The 21,539-nt window shown below is 43.1% G+C and overlaps 1 protein-coding gene across 3 annotated transcripts in view; it reads left to right on the forward strand.

The window, feature by feature from the left end:
* Positions 1–21,539, forward strand: part of PLCB1 (phospholipase C beta 1) — a 627,028-nt gene that overhangs the window by 244,438 nt on the left and 361,051 nt on the right. The gene's annotated exons all lie outside the window — the stretch shown is intronic.

Raw genomic sequence — 21,539 nt, forward strand, 5'->3', positions numbered from 1 at the left:
AGCTGTGTTAGTCGGTATCCACAAAAACAACAAGGAGTCTGGGGGCACCTTAACGACTAACAGATTTATTTTGGCATAAGCTTTCGTGGGTAAAAAAACCCACTTCTTCAGATGCATGGAGTGAAAATTACAGATGCAGGCATTGTTATACTGACACATGAAGAGAAGGGAGTTACCTCACAAGCAGAGAACCAGTGTTAACAGGTCCAATACAATCAGGGTGGATGTAGTTCACTCCCAAAAATTGATGAGGTGGTGTCAATTCCAGGAGAGGCAAAGTTGCTTTTGTAGTGAGCCAGCCACTCCCGGTCCCTATTCAAGCCAAAATTAACAGTGTTAAATTTGCAAATGAATTTTAGTTCTGCAGTTTCTCTTTGAAGTCTGTAAAAGCAGCAAAGAGTCCTGTGGCACCTTATAGACTAACAGACGTTTTGCAGCATGAGCTTTCGTGGGTGAATACCCACTTCTTCGGATGCAAGTGGTGGAAATTTCCAGGGACAGGTTTATATATGCAAGCAAGAAGCAAGCTAGAGATAACGAGGTTAGATCAATCAGGGAGGATGAGGCCCTGTTCTAGCAGTTGAGTGAAAACCAAGAGAGGAGAAACTGGTTCTATAGTTGGCAAGCCATTCACAGTCTTTGTTTAATCCTGAGCTGATGGTGTCAAATTTGCAGATGAACTGGAGCTCAGCAGTTTCTCTTTGAAGTCTGGTCCTGAAGTTTTTTTGCTGCAGGATGGCCACCTTAAGATCTGCTATTGTGTCTGTTTTGAAGCGTTCAATCTGCTTTGAAGTCTGTTTCTGAAGTTTTTTTGTTGAAGTATGGCTACTTTTAAATCTGTTATAGAATGTCCAGGGAGATTGAAGTGTTCTCCTACTGGCTTTTGTATGTTACCGTTCCTGATGTCTGATTTGTGTCCATTTATTGTTTTACGTAGAGACTGTCCAGTTTGGCCAATGTACATGGCAGAGGGACATTGCTGGCATATATCACATTAGTAGATGTGCAGGTGAATGAGTCCCTGATGGTGTTGCTCATGTGGTTGGGTCCTCTGGTGGTGTCGCTAGAGTAGATATGGGGACAGAGTAAGCAACGAGGTTTGTTATTGGGATTGGTTCCTGGGTTAGTGTTTCTATGGTGTGGTGTGTAGTTGCTGGTGAGTATTTGCTTCAGGTCGGGGGGTTGTCTGTAACCAAGAACTGGCCTGCCTCCCAAGGTCTGTGAGAGTGAGGGATCGTTTTCCAGGATAGGTTGTAGATCGTTGATGATGTGCTGGAGAGGTTTTAGCTGGGGGCTGTATGTGATGGCCAGTGGTGTTCTGTTATTTTCCTTGTTGGGCCTGTCCTGTAGTGGGTGACTTCTTGGTACCCATCTCTCTCTGTTAATCTGTTTCCTCACTTCCCCAGGTGGGTATTGTAGTTTTAAGAATGCTTGATAAAGATCTCGTAGGTATTTGTCTGTGTCTGAGGGATTGGAGAAAATTCAGTTATATCTTAGGGCTTGGCTGTAGACAATGGATCATATGATGTGTCCTGGATGGAAGCTGGAAGCATGTAAGTAAGTATAGCGGTCAGTAGGTTTCTGGTATAGGGTGGTGTTTATGTGACCATCACTTATTTGCACAGTAGTGTCTTGGAAGTAGACCTCTTGTGTGGACTGGTCCAGACTGAGGTTGATGATGGGGTGGAAATTGTTGAAATCCAGGTGGAATTCCTCAAGGGCCTCCTTCCCGTGGGTCCGTATGATGAAGCTGTCATCAGCGTAGCGCAAGTAGAGGAGGGGCACTAGGGGACGAGAGCGGAGGAAGCGTTGTTCTAAGTCTAATAAAAGATATTTTCAACCACAGTGTCTCCCTACTGAGGAGGGACACGTCCTTGATTTTAGAAGATTATAAATAATGTTTCTCAACCGTTTTCCAAAACGTGCCTCTGCACCAATGCACATCAAGCGAGTTAGAATGTGGGTCCTATTTTAAAATGTTGGGCAGTTGTGACTACTTTTCAGTTTAACTATAATCTGTTACCACTGCAATTGAAATATTCCAATCACCTTTTTATTCATATATTCATGAACATTTCCAGGGATTATCAATACCCCAATCTGTTTTATAGCCTGAACCTCCTTCTCTCATATATTGTGTTGCCATTCGGGTAAGGGATGAAATCTGCTCATTCTCAGCTGGAAGTGACTTGTCTGAGCAGTATCTCAGTATGATTCATTTTACTGCTAACAGTGAAGTGCTGAGTGCCCATTTGATATCGGACTTGAGGCTGTTCAGTTAGTACAGCCAGGCAAGCCGCCAGTAACCATGTTTTTAATTCTTTAGGAGTGTGTCCCTGAAGTCATACATATAAATCAGAAGTCATATGGGTGATTTGGCTGGTATTCTGGTATCTAAAGTGATCTCGGTTTTTCCCAGGATTTCATCCCCTGAATTGATGTGCAATTAACTTCCTGCTATGCCAAAGCACATGGAGTTAGATCTCATTCTTGTTTTGTAACTTTCCAGCAGAGAGAGAAATTCTCATGCCTAGCTGGTGCCTAATAAATAATACCACAGGATTTCAAAGACCCAGTTCCCTAACATACACATTTTCTCTATAGTGAAGTATTGTTCTCTAGGATTCAGCTTCCTCCTTAATAAGATGTTCCTGGCCATCCGTTTCTGAACTCAGAAGCACCCAGACCTCTGTGATTCTTTGTACTTTCAGGGTCTTGTGTTAGTTTTTATATTGCACTTTAAACAGCCACGGTTTTTCATTTGTGGTGTATTTTAACTGCTCTTCTGCTGTGCTTCTGTTTACTGAAACCTTGCTTTTTTATAGAGGTGGAAAGGACCTGAGTTTTAAAGCCCAAAGTTAGAGATCCAAGAAGCTGAGGGTTGATGCACTACTTTTAAAATCTTAATATGTTTAAAGTTTTAGACAGGTTGTAATCAAGACTATCTAAGGAGTCTCCCAAAACCCAGAAAATCCTATTACTCTGTTATCTGCAGAAATATCACCTATGTATGGAATTCCTTTTTACACCCCAGCTTTTAAAGTGATCTCAAACATTTTTTAAAAAAATGCTACTTTAAAAGGAAACCTCAGTTGAAGAGCAGAGCTGCAGAGTGAGGGAGACGAGAAAGTTTGGTACTGCTTAGAATGCTCTTATTATATTAGCTGAAGTCTGGTATCTTGCATAATGAATTAGATTTGACAGGCTCATTCTCCTCATTAATGGCTCTAAATTACACTTCCCGTTGCCCCGTGATGATGGAAGAGCGTGTGTAAGGGGAACAGGGTAGGGCTGCATCATTACGGCTTCGTCTCTCGCAATCTGCTCTGTTTCTTTCATACCAGTGGGGCCCGATGACATCTTCCTAAGGGAAGAGAGGAAAGTCCCAATGCCTGGATCCTGTTAAATTGAGAGATAAAAGGTTAAATCTCCCCAGGAGTCTGGCACTTTCTCAGCTTTCAGTGCCTGTTGGAGACAGGGGCGTCGGAAAAGGGAGCGGAGAGGGGACCATGGCCCCACCACTTTTAAAAGTAAGAGGGCTATGCTCTCCCACTTTTTACTGCTGTAAGGATGAGTGACAGGGACAGGGGATGGGGTCTTGGAGGGAAGATGTGGCATAGGGGTGGGGCCTCAGGGGAAGGGGCGGTGCGGAGGGTGGGACCACGGTTCAGACGTTAGTGTCCCCCACACACACACACACTGTTAGGAAGCTTTCACCACCCTTGGTTGGAGATACTTCTATAGACAGTGCAGGTGGGAAAAGACAGGAAAGGACATCCTTGACGAGTTCATTTCATGTCACCTCTGCAGACCACTGCTGGCAGTTCAGAATGGATCGTTTGTGTTAGTGACTGTCCCAATTCATCTGGAGTTAAGGAAACAATAGTTGAACTCCAACCTACCCGACTGCCTCTTTGGGCCTCTAGGGATGTGGTAGCTAGTGGAGTCCCATTGTAAACTTTTATGTTCAAGCCTGCTTTAGTTGCTTCATTTTTGTTGGCAGGGTTGAGGTGCGGTGGGGAATCTGTTGCTTTGATTTAAAGTGTTTTCTTGACTTTACACGTTATTCCAGCTGTAGTTAATGCAGGTTACATCCATAGTGAGCTACAGAGACTATAATTTCCCATATTTCTACATTCATTTGAGTTATAAATAGAAGAACTCTGTCTAGGAGAAATAGAGCCTGATCATAGTGCCCTACTGTCTGTGAACTCTGTCCACCAGGATGGGCAGAGTTTTAAAGGGATGTGTGCCCCCCAAAGGCCTTGTATATTATGGGAAGGAGAGGAAGAAGCAGCTACCAACCCGTGCCTCCGACCCCCTTGGTGAAAAGGAGCAGGAAACACCACACACTTTCTCTGAGTCCATGGCACTTAAGCTGGACAGAATCTGTTTCTTTGTCCCTGGGATCTCCCACAAGGGGTTCCTCAATCAATAACTCTGTGTTTTTCTTTTTGGGGTGTATAAATGCTTAGACGTTTTGCTGTGTCAAGACTTAGAGGTCTTTTGCTTTGCTTATTTGACCTTGTTTGCACCGAGAAAAAGTCTTAAGTATATAGAAAACTCTATTCACAAATTCTTGAACCCTTCTCTGCACCCAAAGTATTACATTATCAAATGCATCAACAAAACAAATATTAGGTTTGCAGTTAGGCAGCATAGTAAGGATCAGGTCATTATGGAACCAATGCCGATAAAAATTGTATCTGACAATCCACCCTTGTTTACTAGTATCATTTTGATAGGTATCATTAACATGTGGATTCAGAACATTGAAGCAGATGGAGAACACTAATGGATACCAAGTGCCAATCAAGGCAATGCAGCAGCATCTTCAGAATGGAAAATAACTTCATATAATTTGTTTAGTCTGAATTTCTCAGGGTATAAAAATGCATGGTTGGACCAGTTAAGACATTGTCATTTTCCATTGAGAAGATTCTTGTAGAGTGAACTGTCTGTTGCATTCTGTATCCATTCCACTCCTCTGTTAAACAATTTTTTATCACAATGTCCTGTTAAAGCTGATTAGTCATTTGGCAACCTAATTCTGAAAGGAGGATACAATCCAAGAACCTAAACAGCAAATGGTTAATCTCATTTGCACAAAATACATGTAATTTACTCAGATTGATATTAAACAGGTTAACCCCTGGGCAGTAGTATGCAGTAAAACTATTGATGCTTTTAAAGTATGTCCACTCATAGATTTGTACACCAAGGCATAGATTCAGTAAGTAATCTTCACACGTGCTTAAAACCTATTGGCATCAATGAAACCAAATCATTTTGTATAGCCTGTTGGAAATGCATAAATGTCTCTATATAAATGTATGTATGCCTGAAGCTATCCAATTGGCCGAGAGGGTCAAGTGTTCTAGAAGATTTGTATTATTGCTTTACTAGCTGATTAATTATTTTCAGTGACTCAGCTATTGGCTGAAACAAATTTACTTAACCTGTGACCCAAAATAGTGCCCCTAAGGCCATTTGCAAGTGAGCTGTTAGGACATAGGTGTGAAACACAAAGCCTTTTCTACACTTACTTCAGTGGTCAGGGCCCATTTTTGTGGCTTTTTTTTTTTAAATTAGGCTTGTTAACTCACAACAAACATGTTTTTTAAAAAACACACCAACAGATGCAACAAAGTCCCGAGTAAGTTTAAAATCTTACTGTCAGCGTGATTGTGTGAGGGACAGGAAACATAAAGTCAAATTTAAATGTACAGACATCCAAGATGGCTGCCACAGTTCCTGCTGGGGTTCTGGAGTGAGGAGCACATTGTCCTGTGATGTAAGCAGAGAAGCCTTAGCAGAGAGTAAATAAAGGTTTTGCATCTTGTAAAGGGTATTGTAAAACGTCCACTGGCCCGACCCTGAATTTGACAGTCTGATATGTGGTGCCTGCACCTTTGGGAGCCTAATGAGGACTCTAATAGGGTTGCACAGAGACACAGAGGGCTACTCATGCACTTTCAATGGCAAGACTGGCCATATATTGCCAATCATAGTAGACCGGAAAACCTCTCTATTCTATACAGCACTTCAACACATTCTGAACCTTAAACCTCTGCTGAAGTCCTAATGAACTCAATGGGACTGAAGCACACGCTCAAAGTTAAGGAGCTAATTGAGTGCTGCCATGAACCGAGGCCTCAGTCTGCAGCTTTCTATTGTTGGTCTGTATTCCAACCCCGCATATTGGTTGAAGAGAACCAATAAACCTGACAAGAAAAGGAATGGCCTCCCAGTAATTGACAGTAGTTCATGCCTACATGTTGCAGAATACAGCTACATTGCCCTTATATGGGAAGTGTCAAACTGATGCAGTCCAGCTCCCTGAGAAAGCATGACCTAAGGAAATATAATTGTGGGTCTGACTGCTTTCGTGTAACCTCACTCTGTTCCCTTGTGCACAGAAACGTTGGAGTTTTTATAACTATGACATTCCTCCAGAATAATTTATTTTTCTCTCTAGGTAGAAATTTTCTTCCGATTGCCCTAGAAGCTACAGGCTGTCACAGAAGTTTTGGCAACCTTATATTAATGAGTTGACATGTGGCTTTACGTGCTGGGTTGATTTCTTTCATATATTGCAATTTATCATGATTACATACTGTTATATCTTTTGTAATCCTACTGCTCAATGTACACACATCGTGTGTGCACTGAGATCAGCCCCCTCCATCCCTCCTACCCCCCAATTGTCATCCATCCCCTAGCTCAGATTTTTCAGTGTCTTTAACTTGTTGCAAAGACGTGTTGCTGGAGAATCAGAGAGTTCCCTCATAGTGATATTGATTCAGTGACATACGCTCTTTAAATAAATTGGATTCTTCTTTGTTCCTCTATCTCTTCATCAGTAATGCTCTGAATGCTCCATTTCCCTCCAAAAAGGCAAAGCACTCCTTGTATTTGCATCCTGAATATCAGTGAGCACTAATTACTAATGGCAAAAAGAACATGCAGGGAGAAATACTATACTTTGTTCCAGTGACTTATTCTTTTTTCGTTGATTATTGCTATTAAATGGCAAGCATTAGAAATTAAACCACAGCCAGTTTTTCTTCCCCTACCCTCTCAAAATATTAGATAAAGAGACGGGAATGTCACTGATTCTGTAAAACTGAACATAAGTATTTATCAAAAAATATTATAGCATGATTACTTGTTCAGGAGCCATTTGGAGTTCTGTTCATTTTTTTCAGTGGTTTAATACTGTTGCCACTCCATGCACTTTTAAATGACTGCTAAAGTGCAGGATTGCAAAGTCTGATTAAATATTAATTGTGAAGTTGAGAATTTCTATCTTCTATTAATTGCTTGCTACATTGATCCCTAACCTCCACTTGAGCATCCTATTGCAACTGATTAAATATGGTGAAAATGAGATGATAGCCTCCATAAGGCTAATTTTTAGCTGGACTGCTTATTTACTTGTATGGAAACAGGGTTTTTTTGTTTTTTTTTTTAATAAAACATTTTGGTGACATGTTCTGCCCTAAGTCTGTACCCAGAACTCCCACTGATGTCCAAGGGAGTTTTCCACATTGAAGACTAAATCCTGCAACCTAGCAGTCCCTACTTTGGCAAAGCTCCAATTAACTTTAACAGGAGTTTTTTTGATGGCTAAGGACTGCAGGATTTGCCCTTAATATGCAGAATACATGCCCCCTTATCTATGGTTTCCATAGATACTCTAAATAGTTTGTGCTAAAATTAGACCCATCCCACTGGAAGACATACAAATTCTTCTAGATACAGAATACTGGCATTTCTGCTATACACATAACAATGCGGCATACCTTATGTGATGGCCACCCTTTTGGCGAAAAGTATGAACTGCGACAGCTTGAGTTAACACGCTCTAGCTGCGGATGTTACAGGGCTTGGCTACACTTACAAATTTGCAGCGCTGCAGCAGGGTGTGAAAACACACCCTCTCCAGCGCTGCAAATTGCGGCGCTGCAAAGCGCCAGTGTGGTCAAAGCCCTCCCAGCGCTGTCCGTTATTCCCCACAGGGAGGTGGAGTACGGACAGCGCTGGGAGAGCTCTCTCCCAGCGCTGGCGCTTTGACTACACTTAGCGCTTCAAAGCGCTGCCGCGGCAGCGCTTTGAAGCGCTAAGTGTAGCCACAGCCACAGACTCATATACTCTGCAGACTTGGCAGACAGGGACCTGTAACTAGAGCTGGACTAATCCCATGACAAATTCAGAGATTTTGAATAGTTTGCCCGTCCCCTCCTATGGCCACAGGTGGGCCATAACCGCTGCACTATAGAATCCATCTGTTTCTTTCTCTCTGGCTGAATGAATATTTATTCTCTTTAAAAATGTGGAACAACTCCATCAGGAGAAACTGAGAATGACCCACCCCAGAATAGCTGATAGCCTGGGGATTGGAGCACACAGTTGGGATCTTGGTGACTCAGGCTCTGCTCCAAATCTGGCAGATCACGGACTTGCACATGGGCCTCCAACATCCCAGGTGAGTGCTCTAACCACCTGACTACTGTTTGTTCTGACCAGAAGTTCCATCCTAGACCTGAGAAATCTTTCCTGATGAAAGTTTCGTCAGCATTCACACAAGGAGTTTCAGTTTCAATGAATTCATTTTCTGATGGAAACACTGGGTTGAAATATTCCTGATCAGCTGTACCTGTGACAGCTACTCACCGCTGGATTGCACTTAGACAGAAATTGAATTCCCATTGACTCCATTATCAGGCTCTGAAAAGTACATTACCATTCACGCCTGTCACAAGTTCTTCTGGTTTCTGCACAGACTTGCAGAATTGGGCCTTTGTTATGCTATTAGGATTCCTTTCACTCACTGGGCCACGTGTTGGTCCTGGCTACAAATCTGATTTATGTCGATGGAAGTGAGGACAGAATTTGGCCTGCGGTTTGGGTCAGAACATTTAATATGTTGTTTTCAAGTCAAAAAGGTAAAAATTCTGTATGTAGAGTTTGGCTCATAGAACACAAACATTTGTTAGCATACAACCTATTTACATTTTAAATACATTTGTGTGCAGTATACCGCTGTTTATCCAAACCTCCTCATTGTCCAAATTTCTTCCTTGTCCCCCAGCATGAGACACATACTGTCTGCAGCATGTATCTCGTGCTAGGGGACAAGAGAGGGGTTTAGATAATGCAGCGGTTCGCATAACAAAGCAGAGACCCCTGGGCAGCACTGTGGAACTGCAGAGGGTGCCCTGCGCTGCCCCGGGGCTGGTGACACTCCATCCCTGCAGGCGCAGGGTGCAGGGAAGGGCTGTGGTCCTGGCGGAACAGAGAAGAGTCCAAACTCCCGATAATCCAAATAAAATCTGTCCCCCTCATTCTATTCGGATTGCAGCGAGGACACTTCGTTTTACATTTGTACCCTAGAAGGTAAAATTCAAAATAATATATATATATTTAAAATTATGCAAACGTTCTTATTTACTATCATTTCAGAACAATTACTCCTTCTAGATGTAGTGTAGACAGTGTTGCATTCAGTGCTCTGTGGAACTGCCTAATACCTAATAAACTTACAAATACACATTCATTCTTTAAGAATAACTACGAATGCTAATTACTCAGTTATGTTATGCTTCCCTGTTTCGCGATTATGCTAATTTAGGAACAAATAATATAATGACAGTATCCAGGATCTATAATTAGTTTTTTTCCTCTTTTCTTCTATGAACAAATAGTTTCTTTTTCGTTCCTGGGCAGCATGTAGAACATAGACTGGTTTATGTGTTAGCTAGAATAATAACAATGGATTAATTTTTACCTGCATTTATAAACATTTGCAAATTTGGAAGATTTCAAGAAAACAAGTCTAGTTTGAAGGTACGCTCTTCAGAACGGCTCAGCTTTGGTCTTCCTTGGTCTACTCCTATTGAAGTCAGTGGGACTTTTACCATTAACTTCAGTGGGAGCTGAGTTAAACCACTGTTGAATGCTTTTGAAATCTCACCCTTAATATCTGTAGACTACATGCCAGCCTGCTGCATGGTGCCCAGTCTTTCCCCCCTCGCCCATTCGAAACCCTTGATGCAGAGTTTGTGGGATAAGAAAACTCATTAGGAACTAGCCCTGCAGAATAGGGAGAGGCCTGTGGTTATTGGACCAGCACTTGTGCAGTTATCTACTGGAGACAGCTCAAGAACTCAATGGACCCAATTCCCTGCTGGTGTAAATGGGCAAAGGTCCATTGAAGTCAGTGGAGCTGCGCTGGTTTTGCCAACTCCTGTGTTTTTATCATGAGTCTTGCAATGTTTAATGCTTTTCATAAAGCCCCAGCTCCTGCAGACAGGTGATTATGTGAGAATCTCAGCTTTCAGATGACAAATAAAATAAAAAAAAGTTTCTGGGCCTCATGTTACAGAGGAGAGCTTAGAAACGTGACTGAGTGTATTGTAAACGCTCAAAAATCAGGAGGCAACAAATTATTTTTTTTTTAAATCTCATGATTTTGAGCCAATCTCTCGGTTTTGGGGGCCCTACTCATGATTTTTAAGATTCTAGAGTAGTCAGTACTGTTGCACCCATTTACACGAGAGCAGATTTTTGTCCCAAAACATTTAAATATCAAGGTAGCAGAACTCTATTGCTATAAAACTGATTGTAATTTTGATAGAACTGACTTCCTTTAAAATATTGTCTTAATTAGATTATTTTTACTTTCACAAATAATATTTGAACCCAGGTTTGAATCCCGACTCTGGAGCAGGGATTGAACTGTAGTCTCCCCTGTCACAGGTCAGGCTGTTGTCAGGTGGGTTACTCTCAATCTCTATTGTTGATTCTGTTCCACTTCGTAGAAATATTTAAATTTTAATTGGGCCAAAGAGAGAGAGAGCGGGAGTGAGAATGATTCTGTAGCCTGGTGATTAAGGCTCTCAGTTGGGAGGTAGAAGTTGCAGAGTCAAATCTTTTCTCTTCTAGCCCTAAAATCTTCTCCCTAGTCAAAATGAATTGGATCAAATACGCAGATGAACTGAAACTGCATTTTTCAGTGAATTAACTATTTGTCTGAAAAGTTTTGCCCACCTCTACCTGGGAGCTTGCATTGTAGACCAGGACTCCAGTGTGCTAGGTGCTGTACAAATAAGGAACAAAAAGATGGTCCCGCCCCAAAGATCACAGCCTTGTCCCCTTTGAGACAGCAGTTGAGGAAGACAAAACTTGGATGTGTACTGCAGGTGCTGGAGAATTGAGCAGGACTCTGCAATCTGCATGTTCTTCCTTAGTACAAATGTAACTCCATAAGCCAGTCAGAGACAGTTGGCAGAGACTGAAAAGCCTGCAGTCACAGGATTCCCCCAAGGTGCTCCAGCAGAAGGGGAGGGAGGGAATATATGTGGTCAGGAGCCCCTAGTTCTTTTTCAGGAAAGTGATGATGGGAGCCAAGCAGTTGCTGAGCAGAGGGAATTGCTACTGCAACTTGATAATCAGCTCCAAAGGCGCATTTTTAATTTATTTCTATTAACTTGTGCGTATGAAGTCAGTGCAGATTGTCAGGCCTGAGACGAAAAGTCTTTCATGAAGCCACAAAGCTGGCATTGCACAGGCAATGGCTTCTTCACTCTGCACCAGCTCTGGGCCTGGAACTTGGCCTGAAGAGACCTCCCTCTGGAGATGTGGGGAGAATTCATTCTCTATGGCACACCCACAGGGTATTCAGACTCCAAGACTGCCATCAAGGCAGCTCATTTGGGAGCACCAGTCTACTGTGAACTGTACCGAGACAGTAGACAGTGGTACTCAGGCGTCACTGCGAAAGGCATAATATAGATGCCATAATTGTATGTATATCGCTTCACAGCCACAATTATTTTCAGCCACCCATTAGCTAGAGACCAACCAGTGACTTACTGCAGAGCTGAAAGGCTCCATACCTCATTGCCAGTCCACTGAGTCATGCAGTGCTCTCTGAGGGCAATTTTGATTACTTTTCCTCATGTGCTTTTCATATCTCGAAGTGTGTAGTAAGACTATAGCACTCATTGGTCATCAGTTTGCTGTAGGTTTTTGTGATAATAAATGTCTGTTAACACAGCTTTTCCATAAAGTGTAATAAAAACTAAAAAATCCTGCCTAAAGATTTTTTTTTTAAATCAGTTCCCATTCAAAGAGCATAACATTGAATTTTTCTACCACTGCCGGATAACTGGCCCAAAAATATTAATGGTTTCAATAGTAAGCAGTTTTATTTGGTGTATTTTCCCCCACTGGAAATGAGTTATGAAGACTTTAAAGGCATAGTGCCAACCAAGGGGAAAGTTATTCAGTTGGAAATCCAGTTTTTGAAACACTGCATTTCTCCATTGAAAGGACCAAAAATGTAAAAAACGTGCCAGTGGAGTATAGCAAGGGTTTAAATTGGCAGTATCGTGAGAACAGATACATACTTTAAATTCCAGTGTGGTAGCAAAGCATGTAGTGTATTCAGATTCAGCTACAAAGAAACAAGTGAAAAATCCGGGGACAAACAGGGGGAAGCTTGTGCACTGTGGGGTGACAGCTTTGTATCATGCCGCTGGCTCAAAGCTGGTGTAAATAGACTCGGAAGTGTAGGGAGAATCTTCTGGTGGCACAGAGCCAGCATATAACTTCTGCTCCGACCGCTTGCCCATTGCTGCTGACATAGTGGGCATGGTTAGCAGAAAGCAGGGATAGCCAGGACTAGCCTATGCTCACCTGATTCCTCTCTCCTGTATCAGCTGCTGTAAGGCTGCTCTAGATTGTCAGGGGACCAATTGAAGGAGCACAAAGGTGAGCTTTATACAACCTCTGTGTTCTGCCTGCTGAGCAGTCCTACACAGTACTTGGCTACATCCAGGTATCTAGGGGCAACATTTTCAAAAGTGATTTAGGAGCCTGTCTTACTGAAAATCAGTGGGAGTTAGGAGCCGAAGTGGGATTTTCAAAAGCACCTAGGTACCTAACTTCCATTGATTTCAATATATGTTAGACGCTTGGGTGTTTTTAAAGCTCCACTAGGCACCTAATACCTGTAAAAAAAAAATCTGGCCGTAAGTGCCTAAGTCACTTTTGAAAGTGAGACTTTGGCTCCTAAATCACTCAGGCACTTATGACAATTTTATCCGTAGCCCTTTCATCTGTGCAGTTAATTTCTTCCATAATCTAGTTCATATGAGGAAGTGATATTGTAGCTAATGAATTTTAAAATGCTTTGTAAAGATTTGGGATGGGGAGGGGGGAGAAAACCCAAGGCATTTTAAACCGCAAGAAGACAGTGCGGACTAAGTGCTGATCACATATTTATAAAGATTCTGCAGGACATTTTGAGTTGTATTTAACAGTTATGTAGCTACCATCTGCACTGATTTTAAACATTTGGAGCAGAGAGTAGCAGTATTGCTAAAAGGAATGAGTGGAAAAACTCAGCAGTTACTAACCAACATAGATATTGTTCTGAATGATGACATGGCTCTTACCAGACGTTTTCTGGCTCGCTGCTGACTGCAGCTTCCCAGCTGTTTCCAACAATCCGTATCCACAGCACAGCTTCTCTCATCCAGATCATCCACCAAATCCCCATTTAATGTCTCACTTGTTTGCCTTCACTCTTATCCCGTTTGGTTATCTTGCCATTTACATCTCATGTTGTAAGCCTTCAGAATCCTGCCCCGTTACCTTACTTGTCACTAATATTACCTGATTCACAAGTTAATTCTTCTGCTTTCTCTCTAGCGATGATTGCTCCGAGTCAGCGGGCTCATATATACAATAATTTTAATAAATAATAAATAAATTTTAAATTTAAATTTTAAAATAATAAAACAATAATTTTGTTGCTGGCTTTAAAATATTATGTCAGTTTCCCCCCATTATTAATGTTATTGTTATGAGCTCAGTTTTCAAATTTTGATGCTGGAAGTCTGGCACCTAAATCTGTAAAATGGATAGTTAGCCACGTAAATGTGGACATCCACTGGTACTGAGCACCTGTGACTCCCATTTCCTTTATCTGCAGTTGTGGATGCTCAGCAGTTTTGAAAATCAACGCCTCAGGGAGGAATTTTTTAAGAGGCATAAAGGACTTGGGTGCCCAACTCCCATTGACATTCTTATTTAGCTTAGATGATGCAAAATGGCCTTTGGGCAACTGGAATGGGCCAGTGGAGAATTCCTCCTATGGAGAAGAATTCTGCTGGTGTAAATCTGATGTAGATGGTTCTGCTGCTCCTAAACTACCATCCTCTGACCCTGGTATAAGGAGAAGGTTGAGAGCATGAGAGATGTTCTAGGGAGGGACATGGCAGAGCAGAATTCCAAAAACCCCATTCTCTGGTGAGGGACATTACACCAGAAGCCTAAAGGCTGCCCGAAGGGCTGGGCAGCTCTAAATAAGGGAACGGCACCCAGTTCTCCCAGCCCTGACCACTACATAGAACTGTGGTCGGGCATGAGCGATACAGTAGGGATGGGCCAATGCTTAAGGTGCTGGCTTACAAGTTAGGGGACCCAATTTCAACACCCTGCTCTGCTACAGCCTTACTGTGTGACCTTGGGCAAATCACTTATTGGTAGGGAAGAAAAGGGGACTTAGACTCAGGACTGCAACATCTCATTTTTTAGGGGCTCTGCTGCCCAGTGGGATCCACAGCCCCGAGTTAGCCACCTCAGCTCCTTATACAATGCATGCAGGTGTTTAAAGATGGGGTCCACAACAGCCATGAGGCCGAGCAAGGAGCTGCCTAAGCTAGCCAATGGGAAATGCTGAGGAAAGGGGTGTGGCCTAAACCTTGCTCTTTAAAGGGCGTTAAGCTCCTAATGGCAGGCACCTCCCTCCACTTGGGAGTCATGACTGTGAAGCCCCTCTCCTGACGTTAGGCACCTACGCCACACCGGACCTTTCTCACAGAAAGCAAAATGGAGGAGGTCCCCTTTTATCATATAGCCTAGTGGTTAGAGCACTCACTCAGGGTCTAGGAGACCCAGATTCAAATACCCCCTTTGCCTGAGTGAGATCAGGGTCTTGAACTTGGGTCTTCTAGGAGAGGCCCTGAACCAATGGGCTACAGAGCCATTCTCTTGCTGGTCAGGCTGTATGAGTACGTAAGGTAGATAAGCACCCAGACCATGGTTCTTCTTCCTTAAAATAGGGACCACTTATACGTTGTCTTCCTAAATGTATCCTTTTCCTTTGTGCATCCTTTATAAAATCATATTTCCCAACAGGAGGGAGCTTTTTATCCCTCCTCATGACAGCTTTTATCTTTTGCGGTGTTTATTTAAATAATTTCCCTTCTTAATCTGCAACACATCACTTGAATGTTGGCTCATATTCCTCTCTATTCACGTGTCCGTGCTCTCCTAATCCAGCAGTCACATGCACTAACATTATTAATATAGAGCTGCTCTTAGTTAATCAATGTAACATCTACAGCAGATTGCAAGCGGTCTGATTCCGTTGCTTAAATAGCACTTTCCAAACTTGTTTTGTTTGAACACAGTAGTGAGTAGCTTCAGGCAAATTCAGTCCATGCATTCCTCCTCCTTCTTTGCTAAAAACTGCTCAGTCACAAGAGGAAATAATCAAAATGATTGAGCTCATTGCTGTTAACTGTTGACACCGGTACACATGGCACTTTGCAGACATGGTTCCTGAGCTAAGGAACTGACCATCTAAATTTGACATGGCATGGGGAGAAAAAGCAATGGAAGGACAAGGCTCTGCCTGACTAGGTACTTTGTATGGCTCTCATCACCATGGTGTGTGAGTGTCCTGCAGTCATTCATGGGTTGGGTTTTATTTTCCCCATGCTATGGTAGGGTAATATTTCCCCCACTTTACAGATTGCAGGTAGAGGAGGTGGTTTGAGGCATGGAGAGTATAATGCCTGCCTGAGAGTGAGTTTAGATACCTAGCGGGTTTAGAAGGAGTCTTATGCATTGCGGTGGTCCCAAAACTAGGACTTAGGTGCCTGATGTCTTTGTGTATTAAGGCCTCAGTGACTTGCCCGAGGTCACACCGCAAATTTGTGTTGGAGCAAAGAATTGAACCCAGCACTGTTGAGATCGACCACCCTCACTACCTTTACACGTAGGGGTCATGAAGTTGTTTTCCTAATGTGGGCGTCATAGTTCAGATGACCCAGATCATCCTCTCCTCTGGAGGAAGGGGAGAAAGCTCTGTCTGGACCCTCCCACGACGTCCTGTTGATAGAGTGCAGATTGGCACCCCCTGAAAGGCCACAAGTCCCACCCACAGACCTGGCAGAGTCACCTCTGTGGTTTTCCTTGCAGCAGGGTTCTATCAGATTCTTACTAGGGACTAGCTGTATCTTCAGGAACACTTGACAGGGAGCTCAAGAGAAAAGATCATAGGACCATGTTCCTGCCTCTGTCTCCACTCCAGTCCCTCTCCCTCTTTTTTCTCCTTCCTCAGTCTCTACTCTTTCCCCCAGATGGATTCCCTGACCCTGTGGGACATCCTCCCTGGGGTTGGGAGGAGGGAGAGGAGATGGTCTGATGGCAGCTGGGCTCCCATGCCGTGCAAAATTGGAGAGATCCATGCCCAGAGGCCCCTCCATATGCAGACATGCAGGCACATGTGTGTTATCCTTTTCCTCCCTTTAATGTAAAAATATTTGTACACCCCTTTAAGTTGTATTTCCATTAAATCTGGCTCTATAGCACATAATATATAGTACTTTTAGAGAGAAGTTGCCACTAGATCCCAGGCCTCTGCTTTGCATCATTGTCTGCTTTGGCACTCCCAAGGATCTGGTACGTTCCATGTTCAGTACTGAGCCGTGGTATGCAAGAACTCAAAAGGAGAGGTGCAGGTGGGAAGTGAGCGGTGGCGGGGGGGAAGGAAAAAGGAAGTGGGCTAAGGAAACTCACCCGAAATGAATCATTTGATTTGGTGCCTGGAAAACAGGAGAGAGGATCAGACCAACAAATATTTGCTCACATTTGCTCACCTCTCCATGCTCTTCAATCAATCTAAAGTGACAATTTCTAATTTCCTTTCTTCATCCAGTTTTTTATTTATTTATTTTAGCTAAACAGTGAAAGGCCATATTACTAGACTGTGAACTAAACGTGACTTGGAGTGCGGAAAAAATTGTTTTGCTGCAACTCCTCATTAAATATACATGCTTCAGAAATTATGTTCTATATGAGGAGATTGAATCAGATGCTATTTTTATCTCGTTCCTGCATATGATTTCACTGGCCATCCTCCGGCTGCCTGTTTTTTATGTTTCATAAAGCATGTAGGGTTATATAAAGCATGCTTATGTGAATAAGAATAGCGTCTGCCATTATACTAGCTAGGTTAGAAATTGCAAGGGCTATCCATCAATCCTCCAGTTTCAGGGAGACGGTGATAATCGGTTGGGCAGGGAAAAAAAATTCTCCCCATAGTATTCTGCAATTAGCCTGGTGTATTATGGATTATTCCTCCTTTCTCTGGAATAGCTTTTTAAAGCCACTGTTGGTTACAAGATACTAGATTAAATGTAGCCTGGGTTCCTACCAGTATTGTATTCTGCAGTTAGCCAGATTCTGCTCCGACAAAGCCTGCACAAACTAAACTAAATTCAAATAAAACATCCATCTTGCCAAAGCAGGATGAAGCTTTTATTGAATGGGGCCTTGAGAGATTAAGTTAGGGTTCCTGGTAGCTGAGAGCATGAGACTGTCTGTCAGCAAATAAAATTATGGCTCAGGATCTGAATTGGAGAGTAGACGTTACCCCCATGCTGTGTGGTCTCAAATGAGCTTAATATTGCACCTGATTTGCCACACTATAGAAAAATGGTGCCCAAACTTTTCCTCTCCCCCCAATGGAATCTGTCTGAGCCCCACCCCTACTCCATTACTGCACAGCCAAGGCTTCCTCAGCAGAGGAGCTTGGGCAGAAGGTGGAGCTGAGAGAGGAGCTGAGGCTAGAGGCAGGGCTGAGCTAGGGTGGGAGAGGGAATGCTGGGGGCAGAGCAGGGAATGGAGTGGAGCTGCAGTTGGGTCCGGAGCTGGACTGGGTCCGGAGCAAAGCTGTGACTGGGGTTGGAGCTGGGTTAGGGGCAGAGTGGAGCCATGGCTGGGGTCGGAGGTGGGCTGGGGACAGAGCCTTGCTGGGTGGTGCTCCCTCCTTGCCTCCTATGGGGGCTGACCTAGGCCCCACTGCACCCCCCCCCAAACATTCCTCTGTGCCTCCCTAGGGGGCCATGCCCCACAGTTTGGGGACCAATGCTATAGAACATAGAGAGTATGTCCTAGTCAATTCAAGAATCAACATGTCTCTTGAGAAGGTTAAAAAGGAGAATCTACTGATCAGTTGGAAGTCTAATAAATAGCTATCTGGTTTCTTAGGCACTAATGAAAAGCCGTTGAAATCAGTGGAAGGTCTTGTATTAACCTGAGTAAGCTTTGGGTCGGGCCCATGTTCTGTTGGACAGTGTTCCCTGAGAACATAAGCCCATCCCTTTATCCTTTTCAGTTTGGAATAATTGTCACGCTGTGGTTTCTGGCTATGCTGTGTATAAAATCACAGACATTTTACAGATTTATTTTTTTCCACGGTGCTGTGCTATACTGTACTCATCAAATTCCCCCTTTGGGTTGATTCTCATCTACTTTCTCTCCATACTCATTTCTCCCTGTGAATACCAATTTTTTGTCAACTTCTGAGCGATATATATATCTATGTTCTATAGCATTCCACACTTCTTCAGACATCCCACTTTCATCCCCCTTCCGATGTCAGAAGCACTGTGAAAATTTTTAATGCCGGGGGAGTGTTTGCATCTCTTTGTATTGCATGCTGCAGAATGAAAAAGATTTTTTGAGGTTCCCCGCCCCCACCATTATAAAAAAAAACCTCTCACAAATGAAATTTCATACACTATTCATAGCTTCTGGAAAACTTTTCAGCAGTTCTTTTTCATATTTTAGGCATCTGAGATAAATGAACGAATCTTGTAGGATTTTGTTTATTATGTTCTATCGGATGAAACTGGAAGCGGACTGTAAGGGTAACCTGAAATTATAACACCCAGAGGAATTTAGTTTCCAGGTGGCAATGGGGAAATAAAACAATTTTAAGTAGTACATTGATGACATTGTTTTAAAACCACTGTAGCAAGATTTTCTCTGGAGACTTCTTTTTTTCCTCCCAAGTGAGTTTATTTTACACCTGAATAGACGTGTTTTATACGGCACTCAACTCCATAGTGCCTCACATTCAGTGATGGATTTTATCCTCACAACACCCTTGTGAGAGAAGGAAACACTATCCCCATTTTACAGATAGGGAACTGAGGCACCAGATAGATCAAGCAACTTGCCCAGCATCACACAAAAAAGTCGATGGCTGAGCCAGGTGTTGAACCCAGATCACCTTTGTCCCTATCCAGTGCCATAACCACTGGTTAATCCTTCCCACCACTTTATGGTGAAGAAGCAAAAACGAATTCGTCTAAACAGATTTCAGAGGTCACGGTGAAAAGTTTATGCCAGGAAAAAAACTGGGAGGAGCCTACATGAAAAAAAATATCACAGTCAGTATTTGTGTAATAAACTGAGGAGGATTTTGTGTTGAAAATAAAATGCTTCGAAAGGATTTCCTGGCTCTCTGCAATGTTTTTGTTGTTGGCATGTGTTCAGTGTGTGGAATAGTTTTGAAATTTCAGCGCAAGTCTTTTCAAAGGTTGAACTCTCTCTTACTTGCTAGATTTATTTTTGTGTCTTGTGCTTTAAAGGGCTCTGAGCACTCTGGCCTGATGCAGCAAAGTGGGTGTGCTTTGCCTTCAGTGTGTGAAAGTCCCATTGACTTTGGTGGAACTATCCAGGTGCTCCAACTTAAGTAGGCGATAAAATGCTGGATCGGAGCCAGCGTGCTCAGCACACCTTGCAGGATCGAGCCCTAAATGTGTTGTGCTGTAGTCCATCTCACTATTTCTCTCCTCCTCTAAACTAAGCATCTTATTAAATGCCTCTGTGTCTTGTAAACAGTCCCTTTTGCCATGAAGATGAATGGGAGAAAGATGGACCTCCTGGCTGGATGATTATTAGCTCAATTATTAGCTGAAATACCTTCCTCAGTTATGCATGCAATAATGCGGGATAAGTTGTGTAAAACTCACTGCCCACAGAGGAGCACCTAAGCACACGTTGCAGTCTCCTTTTAAATGGTGCAGCATGCTCTCTGCTTTGCTGGAGTGCCTAGGGGCAAAGAGAGAGAAGTTTCTGCACTTCCTGGATCTCAAGGGCTCTCCTTGTACCCAGCACTTGCACAGGGTTGCAAGACGGTTGAAGGCTCTTGTGTTCTCTTCCAAAGACCAGGTGAAATCTGACCCACAATGAGCCAGATTCTGATCTCAGCTGCAGTCAGTTACTCCAGATTTATACTGACATGCAGCCAGATCAGAATCTGACCCCGTGACCTGGAGAACACTTTGTGTTTGTAAGGAATCCATTCTTTCTTTCTAGCAGGACTTTATATATACACTTTGTAATTCTGGCTGTTCAGGTACCAGTTGATGTGTTGGATTCTTTGTTATAAAGTCAATTAGACAAACTTCTTCAAACCGGTGGGCTAAATTCTGGCCTGGCCACTTGTCTGGAAGCCTGCTGCCAGCAGGAGCAGTGTGGAGCAGGAACCGCCTACCCCATTCTGGCTATGTAGGTCTAATATAGAATCCTCCCACCCCGTGTTGGAGTCAACAGTTTTAGTCATATCTATACTATTAAGAAATTCCAAGGGTATTTCAGTAATAGCAGCATTTGACCAGCAGTAGATGTCACTCAAATTGAAGTCCCCCATGGTTAAGCAGCCTTTTTGACTACACATTATAGATAGGTGCATAAAGAGACATCCTGTTCCCTAGTGTGATTTGGTGGTCCCACAAGGTTTCAGTAATACCAACTAAATCAAATATATGCTCATAAAGGAGTAAGGCTACGATTCTGTCATGGCTATTTTTAGTAAACTTCAGGGACAGGTGGAGAGCAATAAACAAAAATTCTCAGAAGCCCCCAACCAGTTTCTGACTTCTACAAAAAATACCCTGGTGGTGGACACAGAGGGCTACTGAGGCTTGCAGCTGCTCCAGCCCCAAGGCTGCTCCTGTGGCAGGGGCTGATTGCTATTGCTCCAGCCCTGGGGGGCTGATCCAATCCCAGCCGCTGTTCCAGCCATGGACCACTGTTCTGGAGGCTCTGGGGCTCCAGCTGCCCTGGAGCTGACTGCTGCCCCAGAAGAAGTCCCAGAGGTCTCGGAAAGTCACAGAATCTGGGACTTTCATGACGGAATCAGAGCCTTATATATGAGTAGTTCCTTTTGTTTGTTACCCAGATTATCTTAGTGCTGGTGTACAGGCAATTAAAAAATTTCTTCTCTTCATGTCCTTTGGTTCCTTGATTAATTTTGTTCTCAGCATCTTGATTTTGTGCTAAATGAGTGCTCATATCTCCCTCTTTTTATCCTCACCTTTTGTTATTAGTTTAACACTCTCCTGACTACTCCAACCCTGGAGGATATGGCTCGTTGCTTCACCAGC

This window comes from Mauremys reevesii, linkage group 3 (genome assembly GCF_016161935.1).
Source record: "Mauremys reevesii isolate NIE-2019 linkage group 3, ASM1616193v1, whole genome shotgun sequence".
Lineage (NCBI taxonomy): Eukaryota > Metazoa > Chordata > Testudines > Geoemydidae > Mauremys > Mauremys reevesii.